At 42.1% G+C, this 13,819-nt stretch overlaps 1 protein-coding gene across 3 annotated transcripts in view; it reads left to right on the top strand.

Moving 5' to 3' along the window:
• Positions 1-13,819, top strand: part of LOC148054545 (uncharacterized) — an 83,753-nt gene that overhangs the window by 48,285 nt on the left and 21,649 nt on the right. The window contains exon 3 of one of the 3 annotated variants that reach the window (XR_015706414.1): positions 1,627-1,878. The exons of 1 other annotated variant lie outside the window; for it this stretch is intronic. The gene's annotated coding sequence lies outside the window, so the exon portion shown is untranslated. Of the gene's footprint in view, positions 1-19; positions 66-1,626; positions 1,879-13,819 lie in introns of those variants that run through there. One more of the 3 variants, XM_087765166.1, reaches the window with a different exon arrangement.

Raw genomic sequence — 13,819 nt, 5'->3', positions numbered from 1 at the left:
GTTTTTTTTTTTACTTCAGAGCTTTTTCAGTTTCTGCTGTATGGAAGAAGCTTTTCTGAATTACTTCCAGTGGAATTTTTAGTTGTGAGATGCAAACATAATATTTTCTTCATTTGTGTTACTTCATCTGAAGCTGAGAGACTGAGTTAAAAAAGAAGAAAAAAGTTTCTGTCTTCCAGTTTACAAACAAAACCTCAAATGGACAGGAAAAACATCAGCCGATTCTGAAAATCAAAGAATAGCTAGATGTATTTACAAAGATATTCTTGCATGTATGGCTGCTTTTCAGAAGTGCCTTGACATCTTATTGTCACTGATTTCAACAGAAACAAAGCAGCCGGCCTACTGAAGTATTTCTGAAATCCCAGAAGGTAATGAACTGCTTTATTAGGCACCAAATACCTTTGGAAATCAGGCCCATGATGACCAGAAGCAATCTGTCAGTTCACTAACTACAGTTAATATTTCTTTTGTATAATAAACTAGTTTTAAATACAAAGCATAGTTTTAAAAGTTTTTTTCCCTGTGTAAACAGCAGATAAGAGGTCATTATTTTACCTGCAGAAGCAATTTTAACAAGCTCTTTTTGTTCATTCTTAAAATTTTAGTTCTAACTTTCATCTGAATACTGCTCGTAAAAAATTCAAGAAAAAATTATCACCAGAAAATGCGCCTGTCACTATTATCTAACATAAATATATATGTACAACTAATCGTTTGAGTAAAGGTATGTGGGACAGATGAAAAAAATGTGAACAGGCATTGTAAAAATATCAAGTTTAGCATAACTATAGCAAAAGTTGCAAATGGTCATGCCAATCAATGAAAATTAAACTTTACTCAGGGATAACTAAGTGGTCTAATATGACCGTGCCCATAGGTAGAGCGGGCGGGGTGATGCAGAATGCCGCCCAAGCAGGGTTTGAGCCCAGCTGTGCACCCAGCGAGCCAGGACGCTGCCAGCTGCAAGCCCCTCGGCAGAGGGAGCGCAGGCTGCCATGGGGAAGGGTCTGGGTGGTTCGTTCTCTGCCTGGCCGGTGACACTCACCTCTTCTCAACTGCCTGGTTAGCACAAAGGCAACTGGTGAACGCCACACTTTGTGAAACGTGTGAAATGAGGCTTGAAATGAGTTGGGGGAATGGCTTGACTCAGTGAAATGAAGGCCTAGACCTGTTACCATGGTGCCTAGCTTCGTCTTGGCGAGGTTAGGGAAGGGGTACAGAGGGTAAAGCCAGGATCTGCTTGTAATGGAAATACCATTAAAGTCCTGCTGGTCATTTGCAGTGATGCTGGGTGCTTATCTGAGCTGTAAACAGCGTGAAAGATGGTCCCCTCACCTAGAAAGGGGAGACAGCTCTTTGGGGAATGGCACAGCATGCGGCACACGAGCAGCCCAGGGCGTGATCTTTGGGGAGGGAGCAATGCCAACAGTGGCAGTGTTGGAAAGCCTCATCAGGATGAAGGTGGGACCTGAGAGGGTGAATTTCACAGCACGGGTCACTGTGGCAGGGCAGTTACTGCAGCAGGACTGATGATGCTAGCTTTAAAATGCCCAGCCTGTAGCTGCGCTGGTTGCTGCTGACCCCGTTTCAGCCCCTCGTGAATGTTATGTATCACTGTTGCAGGGAAAACTTCCTCCAAGGGAAAAAGAAGAGTCGCGTGAACGCTTACAGGGATGGAAAGCAGCACCAACCTGCTGGTGGTTAATGCAGGGAGGTCTCCCCCCAAATCCCTGTCTCTAGTCACCTCCTCCCTCCTGCCAGCATCCTGGTGCTGCTCCCAGTGTGTTCCCAGTGCCTCCTCCAAGTCCTCGCATGACGCTTGCTGAAACCACTGGAAATATTCCTGTTGACTTCAAGAGTCTTTTCCTTCCCCAGGTATGTATCCAAGGGCTGTGGCCTCTGAATCTCCAATTTCATCTATTATCCTGCATCTTTTTTTTTTAAAGGAATGGGGTGGAAGAGACCCTATATCCTGCATGAAAACCCAAATGGCTGCAAAGAATTGTTCTCTTTGCCAGGTCATGCCCTGATTTCACTCAGTCTTAAAATCAGCCTTTTTCACATTTCTGCTCTACCAGCTCCACTGCGTTTTGGAAAAAAAGATGACTTGCTTCCCTGACATAGCAGAGACTGTTTATCCCAAAAATGTTTAACACAAAAATGTTTCCATTCTCGTAACGTGATTTGTACTCATGCAGGCTGTAGTATACACAGGTGTGTTGAATATCAGGCCAATTTTCACTTTTTAGCTTCAAAAAGGACTTTCTTGTCAGTAAATCACATGGGATTTTTTTCAGTACTTTATTCTTAGTGACATCTTTTTGGGGGCCACAGAAAGGTAAAAATCAAGAGACATTTACTATTTATACAAATACTCCATGCTTATTGCTCATAAGGACCAATTTAAAATGACAAATCACTATTCTATAAATCAGATATAGACAGACAACTTACTGGACTGCTTCCAAGATACACTGAGACATGCACCAAAATATCAGAGTGTAATTACTTTCATTATGTATTCCAATTAATCTGAAAACAACTGAGACTGTAAAGATCGCATCCTGCTAATTTTTAGTGACATAAACCCCAATATTATTTATAGAATTGGTTGTCCTCTGTTTACTTGATTAAAATATGGACTAATCAGGCACTGCTTTTCTAGAAATAGTTCTTGAGTATGGTAATTTGCCATCTTCTGAAATTTTCTTTATTTATCCAAAACATAAGTGCTTATTTTAACTCATGGCAATATTTTAAACTTATGTCTGTTTTAGAACCAATGACTTAACTAAAAAAAGTCCTGATCTAAAAGACCATTTTTTAATGTGTATCATCTGAAAGGTATAGTCTCTTGTGTGAACCCATGTTCTGCTTCTGATATTGCCAAGGTGTTTTGTTGTTTGGCCACAGCCCTTTTCCAATAAGCATAAGCAATTATTTTAAGTTTAATATTATTTTAATAATGAACTCATCTTCACATTTGACATTGCTTCAGTGGGGGAAAGGATATATGGTAGTTGTGGGCATATAACCATTTCTGACTCTGGATTGCCAATAATTTAGATGTTCTTCTTTGTCTTTGGAAAGCAATGATTTATCTGTCTTTATTATTTGTTTCAAAACGTGCTTCCTTCTTCCTTTAAAATGGAGATTATTTTTTGCATATCTGGAGTTCTCCATAAAGGGAAAAGAAATTGAATGACTCTTAAAATGTTGTAAGACATTAAAGACATTAGCTAATTAAATACTATTATGTAGCACATTTTAATAAAAAACCTTTAGCTCTCATAAAGGATTGGGAAGTTAAAGGAAAAAGCTCGATCACAGCTTCCTGGAAGGGCAGCCCACGTTGTGAGTGGATGGAGGGGAAATATATTGCAAAACCTGAGCCCTGGGATTTGAAGCACCCCGAGTGTCTTGCTTGCTATCAGTGTCACCTGCCCGGCCTCAGGAGGACCTGGGGGCAGGAGGTGGCCTTTCCTTACTTCCCTTTTTTCTGACCTTGGCCAACAAGATATATTTGTATATTTATATCTCTTGCCCAAGAGAGCAAGTTGCCCATGCAGTGGATGAGTATACCGTGAGTCCACAGTCCAGGGCTTCCTCCCAACTCCTGCTGCTTTACTGGTCTGAAAGTTCCCCATCCCGCATTGCGAGGTGCGAGGGCACCCCTGCTTCACCCTCGGGTTTCTGTCCCTGGCGGCTGGGCCAGCCAGGTCACCCCCTCCTTTTCTTGAGGAGCATTTCTGGCAGTCCAGCATCCCAGCCCTCTCCCACTACTACTGTAGGCATACCATTCTGTGTGTACCAGCCAAAGTTTCAAAATAGCTCCTGTATCAGTTTCCTGTACATCTCCACTTTACAAATCAATGAACTTGAATTACATTTTCCACACGGTGATGTTTCAGATGATTCTTCGGTTTTGTTTTGGTTTTTTTTTGCTAATAATCACAGCGGAGGCAGCAAGTTAAAGAATGAAGGGTTCCTGCTCTCATGCTTCCTGGGGTGAACGTGATGCTGATGGTCAGATCAGACCAAGAACTCTTCTCCACCCTTGGGAAAGTTCAGCAGGTGCAGACTTGCATGGAAGTTGAACATAGTGTGCGGGCTTGTGATGGGCCTCTTTTGGTAGGTTGGTTCTTCCTGGACAAGTACTACCTGCACAGAGAAGACCACTGAAGACAAGGACGTCTTGCCTTGGTGGGCAGTGTGCAGCAGGCCCCAGAGCTCTTCTACGGAGAGGAAGGATATTGCTTTTGCCTACTCCTAATCCCACAGTTCCCCAAACACTGAATGAATTATGTTTGCAATCCTCTCTTCCTCTATCAGTTTAAGTCTTCTCTTCTGACCTCATTCCTCCCTCTTGGCCCCTTCTTCATTGGCACCATGCTCCATTCAGGGCTTAATTACTCCACCACATTTGTGTTCCCTAGTTTGAAGCTGCGACTTTTTGTTTTGTCATGTTCTGGTAATGTGAATAATCCCCTTCCTTTGAAGGTATTTATATTCTGTGATCTTGTCTCCCCTGAGCCTTCTCTTTGGCAGGCTGTAGAAATCGAGTTTCTTCTGTCTAACCTAACTCACTAGATAGATATACCTTTTAATGTTGTTTTGTCTGTGTGTGTTTTCTGTAGTTTCATGGCACTTCCAAGCTGTGGGGAGCAGAGTGGACCCAAAATGAGGTCCCAGTGCGCTTACCCATATAAAGCACACTGTAGCCCATATTACCTTTACAAAATAACCGTGTACAATCACTCATCCCTCCTGAACTTTTTCTCCAACTCTTGACGTGAAGCAAAGTATCAAGGGAAAGGGATATCCATTAACCCATCAACAATTTGTCGATTTAAAATCTGTGCCCATAAGGCTATGATTCACCATGCAAGGCAGTACTGGGACTGGATTACAGTTAAGAGTCCTTTTGGCTGAGTCTTATCTAAACTGCACTGAATACATTGATTCTAATGAAGTTATTCATAGCTTACATCATTGACTGATTTAAAGCCTTTGTCTTTCATACATAAATCTGTTCTTCCAGATGTAAGGTAGATGGAAAGTCTCGTGATTAGTTGCAGTGAGGGTACATTAGAGAAGATAACAACCAGAAGTGCCACAGATCCCTCATGTCCTGAATCCTTCTCAGCAAGGGACTGTGTAGTAATTTACAGAATGACTTAATTGAAGAAGCTATGGAAGTACAGTGATCAGAAAATTTACAGTGGTTTCTGATGTACAAAGGTACTGGCAGCAAGCACTAATGCCTCAGCTGGTTTTCCTCCATCATCTTGTCTGTGCTATTTATTTTTAGACCCTGATGGTTTAATCAGTGCCATGCGGGCTGAAGGCTCCACATACCTAGAGCTCGTGGAGGGCTACAACTGGAAGTTGAAAGAACCTCATGGCAATGACTGCCATTCAGCCCTGTGCAATATGGTTTTATTGGAAGTTATTCATTAAAGACAGATATCTCAAATCATCCAACATTTTAAATCCTTGGTCTGAGACATCTCAGCCTCTGCTAGTTGTGCCTCCAAAAATAAAATAATAAAACCTGTACAGAAAAATATCTCACATGGTTTAGTGAGTAGCTCTGGAAAAATAAAACTAAACTTAAACCAACGTTTTTTTCTAGAATCCTTGTTTATCTCAGGATATTTTCAGTACAACACCTCCTCTTTTTACTTTAATATAGTAAGTGATAATTGCACCCCTTGGGTACATCTTGGCTGATGCCTAAAACACATCTAGAGCTGTTTTCATATTACTGTGAGAAACTGTTTCAAATGAGAGGCTACAAGCGCTTTAATACCAGGACCACAAAATGAGCCGTCAATAAACCTCTTCTATCATGTAAAAAAGCTCAGCAGTGGTGAGATTTATTAAATACCAAATATAATTTCATTGGCGCACAAAATACCATAGCCCCATTCTGTTGCGTTAGAAAATAAGGGAGAAAATATAAAAATAATGAGTTTTATGCATTCAAAAATCTCGTAAAGCCCGGATAATAACTCTGGTCTTGACTTGGCAGTACACAAAAGATTTACCCTGTGCCACAGAATTTCCCAAAAACTTGCTGGTACTAATAATGCTTAATGGCTTTGATGGAACTAGAATGTCTCCCTAAGAAAGTTACTTTCTCCTGCCGTTATTGCAAAGGAAGTCCAAACCAAATAACATAATTAAAATTATGTTGTGCTTTCTAGGACAAATGATGCTATGTTTTGTAGGCTTCTCCATAAAAGGTAAGCAGCGTGGATCTTGCCTAGTACTTGCAGGAGAGACCACCTGGGAATCCCACAAGGTGCAGTAGGCATAGTACAAGAAGTCGTGGCTAACCACCTGACAAGCAGAAAGCCACAGCAGACAAATAAAGTGGAAAACACCAGTTGGCTGTAACATGGGACCTCAGGGGACAGGCAGGGAAAAGATGAAGGGAGCACAGCAGGCAAATTCATGTTTGCAAAACGATCCTCTTCCAAGCCTGGATCTCATTTCGTAATGCAGTTCAGGCTGTCCACAAGTGCCCCATAGGCTTTGTGCAGGCTTCTGCTCGGAGATGTGTTCAGTGTGAAGAAGATACTCTAAAATATAGATACCAATAATCATTCTGAGTCTCTCTCTTCTAAAATTATAAATGTTTCTAAGACAGCAGAGTTGGAATATTCTTTATACGCTAGTCTAAATAAACTCAGATTTTTCCATAGGGAAAAATGTACAGTAGCTTTTCCTTATGTACAAGACCCCCATGGATTTCAAGACAATGGGATCAAATTCCACAGCAGTGATCTTTTAATTTCAAGACAACATTAATTTATTAGAACATCTTGCAATAATTTTCCTTCCCATCCTCCTCCTGGCCCAAGAAGAATCCCATGCAACCTAAGTTTGCAGTTAAATGTATTTGTTGGCGTGACATTTGTTAAGGATTTTTCCACCATCCTTCACTTTGAAGATAATTTTTTTTTAAGATTTCTCTACTGCCTGGCTTCAAGTCTTAACCCTGCACAAAAAAGCCGCTGCACAAAAGCGGGTATTTCTGTCAAACACTACCTGGCACCATGGAGAAGGGCAGAGCTGTGGGCTTGTAGGGCTGCAATGGAGAGGAGCACAGAGATGCAGCTCTACAGACCACATCTCCACGCTGTCAAAATGCTTTTTTGTGCTGTGCATGAAAGAGTGGGACAGGGATCCTTGAGCTTTCGCCTTGCCAAGACAAGAGATCCATGTGGAAGGTGAATGGGCAGAATTACTACCTGAGATCTGGAAGCTGGAGGCTACATTTTCCCTGTAGTGCTGAGCCTGGGGCTCTCACACTGCCAGGCAGCTGGGCACTGCCTGGCACTACTCAGCGGTCCCAGCTCAGGATGCCCACAGGGAGAAAATATCTCAGCTTTTTTACAGCTAATTTGTGCTCCAGAGGTTTTCTCTTTTGCTAGGAGGTCCCAAGCCATTATATTAAAAAAAAAAAAAAAAAAAAGAAAAGGAAAGAAAAGAAAAAAGAAAATAAAAGATGCTAGAACACAATTAAGATTTTATATATAATTTCACAGCAAACATGAGGTTTTGGTACACTGAATTACCAGGACATTTGTGGATTCTTGCAACTCATTTCTTATGCAAGAAGATGAAAACTTGCATGTATCTGATGTCAGCCTTTAACAGGTTGCTTGGTGCAACAGGAAAACATCATTGAAAGCGTCCCTCGTCACAAATCTCAAGAATGCAAAGAACAATGATAACAACCTGCATCTGTGATGTAACAGCCCATTACCTGCTTCCTAAATAATCATATGTTTTAGAAACTACTCATCTCATGCGTACAGCTTTAAGAGTATGAAAAGAAAGAAACAAAACAGGTATGGTATGAAATGTGTCCTACGCAGCCTTCTGAGAAGTGGGGAAAATGTAAAGAAAAAATACAATTTTGTATTCTGTGAATTCCAGTTCTTAAAAGCTGTCTGAGCAAAATATCTACTGTTAGCTGCCCTATAAAGAAGAATGGGAAATGGGCAGCTGAAATATATGAAAGGAACAATAGTCTAAAAGCTAATTGCTCTTATTTCCATATAATTCAAAAAGATAAAATTGCCTGAGCAATATGACAGAAGAAATAATTTACCCCCAGTCTGTGAATAACCTAAGGTTTACGTGTTTCCCTATTTGAGAAAAACTTGTGTAGGAAAGTTGAAACAGTGAGCTCATGTGTGCATTTCTTTCCAGGGTGAAGTTTGCCATTTCAAGATGGTAGGTAGCTCTGGAGCCTGAGCAGGGACAGGTCTCATCCAGAGAAGCACCCTTCCCCTGCACGGGGCTTAGGTCCCTCACCACAGCTTAAAAGTCAGCACACATGTCCTTTTTGTTCTAGCAAGAACTCCTGCTGTCCACAAAAGCCTCCTGGAGAGGGTCTTTGTGGTTCATAGTGCCTGACTATATGTTGTAACTGCCTCCCCACAGGAGGGGGGCATGGAGTGGCTGAGATGCAGAAGGTTCATAGTGCCAGAGCTGCACTCAGCGGTGGTCAATCGGCCTGAATTGCTGGACCTCTGCCTTGTCTTACAAGAGCAGAGGACAGCATCTCCTGCTTTAGCAGTAGACTCCAGTAACAGGGAACACTGTCGTAACTGGAAGTAGAAATTAAACTCAATACTGGCAGTGCTAAATAGTAGGACTTCAAGTTTAATAGCTCAAAAGTTAGGACAGAAAAAGTAATCATCATTCACACAAAAGCACACATCAAAATGTATTTCTTTAAAAGACTAAAGCAATTAATCTAAAATCACCAGGATAGAAAAAATAATTAAATCTATAGCACTGAGTGAAAGGAAGTATTGTCACTACTATCATAGTATCATAGGCTCATAGGATAATTCAGGCTGAAAAGGACCTCAGGAGGTCCCTAGTCCAACCTCCTGCTCAAAGCAGGGTCACCTCTGAGCCCAGACCAGGTTGCTCAGGGATTTATCTAGTTGGGTCCTAAAAACCTCCAGGGATGAAGACTGCACAACCTCTCTGGGCAGCCTTTTCCACTGCCTGATGGGGAAAAAGTATTTCCTTTCAACCAATCTAAATGTCTCTTATTTCAATATATGCCCGTTGTCTCTTGTTATGCCGTGCGCCACTGTGAAGAGCCCATCCCTGTCTTCTTGCTAAACCTCCCCATAGGTACTGGGGTGCTGCTGTTGGGTCCCCCCAAAGCTTCCTCTCTTCCAGGCTGACCAAGTTTGTTCCTTCAGCCTCTGCTGCCAAACAGCTTTGGGGCCTCTGCCGAACTCGCTCCAGTTTGTCCATGTTGTTCTTGGCTCAGTATCTAGATGTGGTCTAAGAAGTTCTGAGAAATGGGTGATAATCCCTTTCCTCAATCTACTGGCTAATGCAGCCCAGGAGTATTCCCAGTCACCTTCTTCTCCTTCACGTGCCCAGAAGTGTACTCAAAGAGGACTCACTGCATGATTTTCCAAGGGAACAAAGTGAGGCTGACCAGCCTGCAGTTCCCTGGATTGACCTTTATGCCTTCTTGAAGATGGATGAAATATTTGCCCCTCTCCAGTTGTTGGGGACCCTGTGATGATCTCCATGACCTTCCAAAGACATCGGAGAGCAGCCTTGCAAGGACATCAGCCAGTTCTCCCATAAACCTTGGATGTAGCCCATCTGGTCCCATGGACTTGTATGGGTCAAGTTCTTATAAGTAATCCCTGACTTGGCCCTCATCCACTGCTGGCAGTTCTCCCCTTTGAACCCTGGGAAATGTTGTTGCTGAAGACTAAGAGACAGAAGACACCTCACCCCTATCTATGTCTGCTGTCACTGTTCACTCACCCAGGCAGCAATGGGCTGTCGTTTTCCTTGTTCAGACTTTTATCGTTAAAGTAGTGCCTGAAGCTCTTCCCTTGACATCACTTGCAGGTGTCAATTCCGGCTGAGCTTTGGGTTTCCTAATATCATTGCCTGGGCAACATTTCTGAACTCCTCCTTTGTAGCCTATCCCTTCCCCTTCCTTCCGTCCCAGCATACGCTGCTTTTCTGCATTGGAGCTCTGCCATGAGCCAAGCCGTCTCCTGTTACACCCACCTGTCTTCCTGAATATCAAGGTGGACCTCACCCGTGGTTAGAGGATGTTGTCCTTAAAGGCTTGCCAGCTCTCCTGAGCATCTTTCAGAGCTGCCCCATGGGATCCCACCAACCAAGTCCCTAAACAAGCGGCATTCTGCTCGCAAAGAGTACAGGGTCTGTGCTGAGTTGCGCTCCTTCCTCGCTTCCTGCAGGATCTTGGACCCCACTATTACGTGGTCACTATAACCATGGCTGCCGCCAACTGTCATGTCCCCAACCAGCTCTTCCTTGTCAGTCATTAGCAGATGCAGGGGAGCATTGTCCTGCTTGGACCACTCAGTACCTGTATCAAGATCTCCCTTATTCCAAAGCAAAACATTAAAAATAGAGGTTGAAAGGATAAAAAAAAAGAGCAAGGTTCACAAGTTAGCATTCAATAAACCATCTTCTGTATTTCAAGCCATCTCTGAGTTTGACCACAAGCCTATTTCATGTATTAGGGGAAGAAAGAAAAATGAAAACTTTTATGTGGAAGGAACAGAGCAGAAGAATGGACCATTTTAAACTCTGGTTTACTGTGTGAGATTTTCAGCTACTGAAAGGCCAGAAAGAATCCTGAAAGATCCATGGGTTGTGTTCTGGAATGTAGGAACAACCAAATTAGGTCAAATTAAGGCTCTGTCACATAATGCTGTCCTTAATAGTGATGAATATAGGATGCCTAGGGTTTGAGCATTAGAAAGAATAGAAATGAAGGATGCTGTTGTGTGGAACACCATCTGGTGCCCTAGGACACCATCTCATCTTCAGCAGTTATTGGGTTTGGACTGTTGGGGTTGCAGATTGCACCTAAACCATCCTGCTAAACAGTCCTCGTAATCCCATCCTTTACAAACTCGTCTAATTTCCTTTAGAGCTCATTTATAACTTTGGTAAAAATAAATTACATGATTAAATTGTGTTATGTCAGAAAAATGCTTCCTTTTGTTTGTCTTAAAGATATAGTCAAGGCTGTCCCCTAGCTCCCGTGTAACAGGAAACAGTGGGAAACAATGAAAAACAATTCCCCGTTCACCTTTTTCCACTGTACACAATTCTCATGGATCCCCATCAAAGTAGCTCTCAAACATTTTCTTTCCTGATGAACTTTCCTTGGGATACATTTCATATGTCCATCTGTCTCTTATCCCCTTCCCATGTGTCTCTCCCACAAACACCAGTTTGAGAACTGTTTACAAAACAGTCCACAGGTCTCCTGGCAGACTCTTAAGCAAAACACAGTCTCTAGCCAAAGTCTGTGTTTTGGAAACTGTGTTTCTTTAGGAAGTATAGTTTCATTTTTATTTGATTATCTCCATTTGCTAAATGTGGTTAGCTAGCATTTTACAACAGCTATATTTCATCAGCTGGAAAGACGGGAGGGACTCTGATGCTGCATTTGGAAATGGGAGTGGGAGAAAGATGTCAGGAATGGCCTTCACCAAGGTCTTTGAAGTTTTATGTATGCAGAGGGCTCCTCGCATCCCGTGTCAAGGCAACTGCCCCATGGAGGTCATCCCTGCCACTCAGGAATTCAGGTGGGAGGATTTGGAGCAGAAATTGGAAATTGTCAGGGAGAGGTAGGACAGGGACTCTGGGGTGTTTAGCCCCAGAGCACAGTGTGTGCTGGTGTTTGCCCCCCGGGCTGTGGGCATCCTACTAGAGCGGTGCCCCGCTCACCGTCCTCGCTGCCTCATGCCCTCAGGAGCTGGGTTTGTGCCTTTTGTGCCACCACCCTTTGCCTCTGCATGCGACATGGGGCAGGGAGCATCACCTTTTCCATGCCAGCATCAGGACAGAACTCTTCCTCTGCCCCAGGGCTCCTGCAGAGCATAAGGCAGTCTTAAGATGTTACCCTTGGTGCAGTCAGTGGGATTTTGGGCATTTTTGCCTTGGCTTTAGTGACCTTAGGAGCAATAGTCATGGAAATCAGTGCCATAAAATTATTTCTTGCCATGAAGGTAGAGTTTCAGCACACAGCAGATGACAGGGGTGACGAAGCAGCATGTCACGGACCAACTCCCCCCACAACTCCCTGCACTGATGTGTGAGGCTTTACGATTCAATATGTGGTAGAGCATCTCCTTTCCATTTTTTTTTTCCTTATGGAGCTGGTCAAGGTGCATTTTACCCTTTTATTAGCACGCTAGGTCCATTAAGAATTTTAATTCTCAGGGGAGGACTTACTTTGGGGGTAACTCTTCTGGTCATTCAGTTCAGAGCTGCATGTGTTGTCCTTACACAACAAATTCCTTCCACTGCCTCTCATTGTCTCTCCTATAAACACAAACCCCACCAACCAAAGACATTATTCTAAATATAGCTGGGACAGGACAATGTCTTGTCTTTTCCTTATGGTGGCCAATAATGGTGATCAAGATTAAAAGAGGAAAGAAGAAGGCAAGGCTACTGATTCTTTCCTTGGTGACGTTTGGTTTTAGTCTAGGCTTTGGAAGACCTAGAGAAGTTTCCTCAAGTCTATTGCATTTTATGTCTATCTAACTTATTTCTCAGTTTTGAGTTTGAGCAGAAGTCTTGACTGCCAGACACATGTTTGTGGATGGAGAGAACCAGTGGGGAACTTCCTCAGATACAGCCTCTGAATTCTCAGTTTAAAAAGTCATACACTGTTTAACCTTTTTTCTATGTAGTGTAGTGAAGTAAATCAACACTCACGTTTTCTATTCCACAAATAAAGCCTTTTGTTTTATTGCAGCTCTGCTGCTGTAGCACACCATGCAGATAGTTCTTTTTCTAACTATTTTCGCATCACAGTAAAAGGAGTAACCTGAAGGTACTTAACAAAGTTGATGGGCATTTCCTTTGGCAGTAGTGTCAATATTTTGAAGACTTCTCACTTTCTTTTGGTTTAACCATTTAGCAAATTGGTTTAGTTTTCTTTAGTACCATAATGCGCTAGACCTTTTCCTCTTATCTATCCGGACTTCTCTGCTAATGGTTGCAAGCCTTTATTGTGAAAGTTAAAAAGAGAAAAACATAAAGCATTAGTTTTGCCAGTGCAGATAACATACAGGAGATATAACAGCATTTGCCTATGACTTTCTCCAGCGTAATCTCTTACAGAGTATACTGAAAATATGCAGACAGGCAATCTGTGTAAGGTTTCTGTGAGCGCTCTGGACAATATTTCTGACTAGATCTTCGGCTGATTTAAGTTGGCATTAGTGTATAGACTACACTTTGAAATGATTTTAGTTATGTGCACCGAACTCATGTTTATCTCGTATTTAAACAAAGTTTAAAGATGGCTGAACATCACAAGCTCTTCTAACCAAGAGCCCATTTATTCCTACTTGAGTGACAGAAATTTTAAAGCTGGTTAAAGCTGCTATGCAGCCAGATGCTTTTCACTGGGCAAACTGAAAATCCTTGTTCAGAAAGGCTTTCAGCAAATATTCAGCCTCTTTGTAGAAAGAATTAATATGGTACAGGAAAGTTCTAGAAGTTTTCAGGAAAAAAAATATTTTTTCCTTATTTATTCCAGGGAACTCATATGTGGGGAAAAAAGTAGAATTAGATTTAAAATAAATTTTCATGTGAACCATTACATTAAAAACTTAGCAGTGAAAGAAACTGACAAATATTTAAAATGTGCTTTCCATAGGCGGTATTTCAGATTATGATACTTTCTGTTTCAGAATTTATCAGTTCAGAGTTACAGTTCCTATGTATCATCAACAAAATGTAGTGTTACTCT

Source organism: Nipponia nippon, unplaced genomic scaffold, assembly GCF_047370975.1.
Source record: "Nipponia nippon isolate SJK-2023a ecotype South Korea unplaced genomic scaffold, ASM4737097v1 scaffold_3, whole genome shotgun sequence".
Classification (NCBI taxonomy): domain Eukaryota; kingdom Metazoa; phylum Chordata; class Aves; order Pelecaniformes; family Threskiornithidae; genus Nipponia; species Nipponia nippon.
Note: the sequence above shows the minus strand (reverse complement) of the source record. Positions and strands in the feature narration are given on the sequence as shown.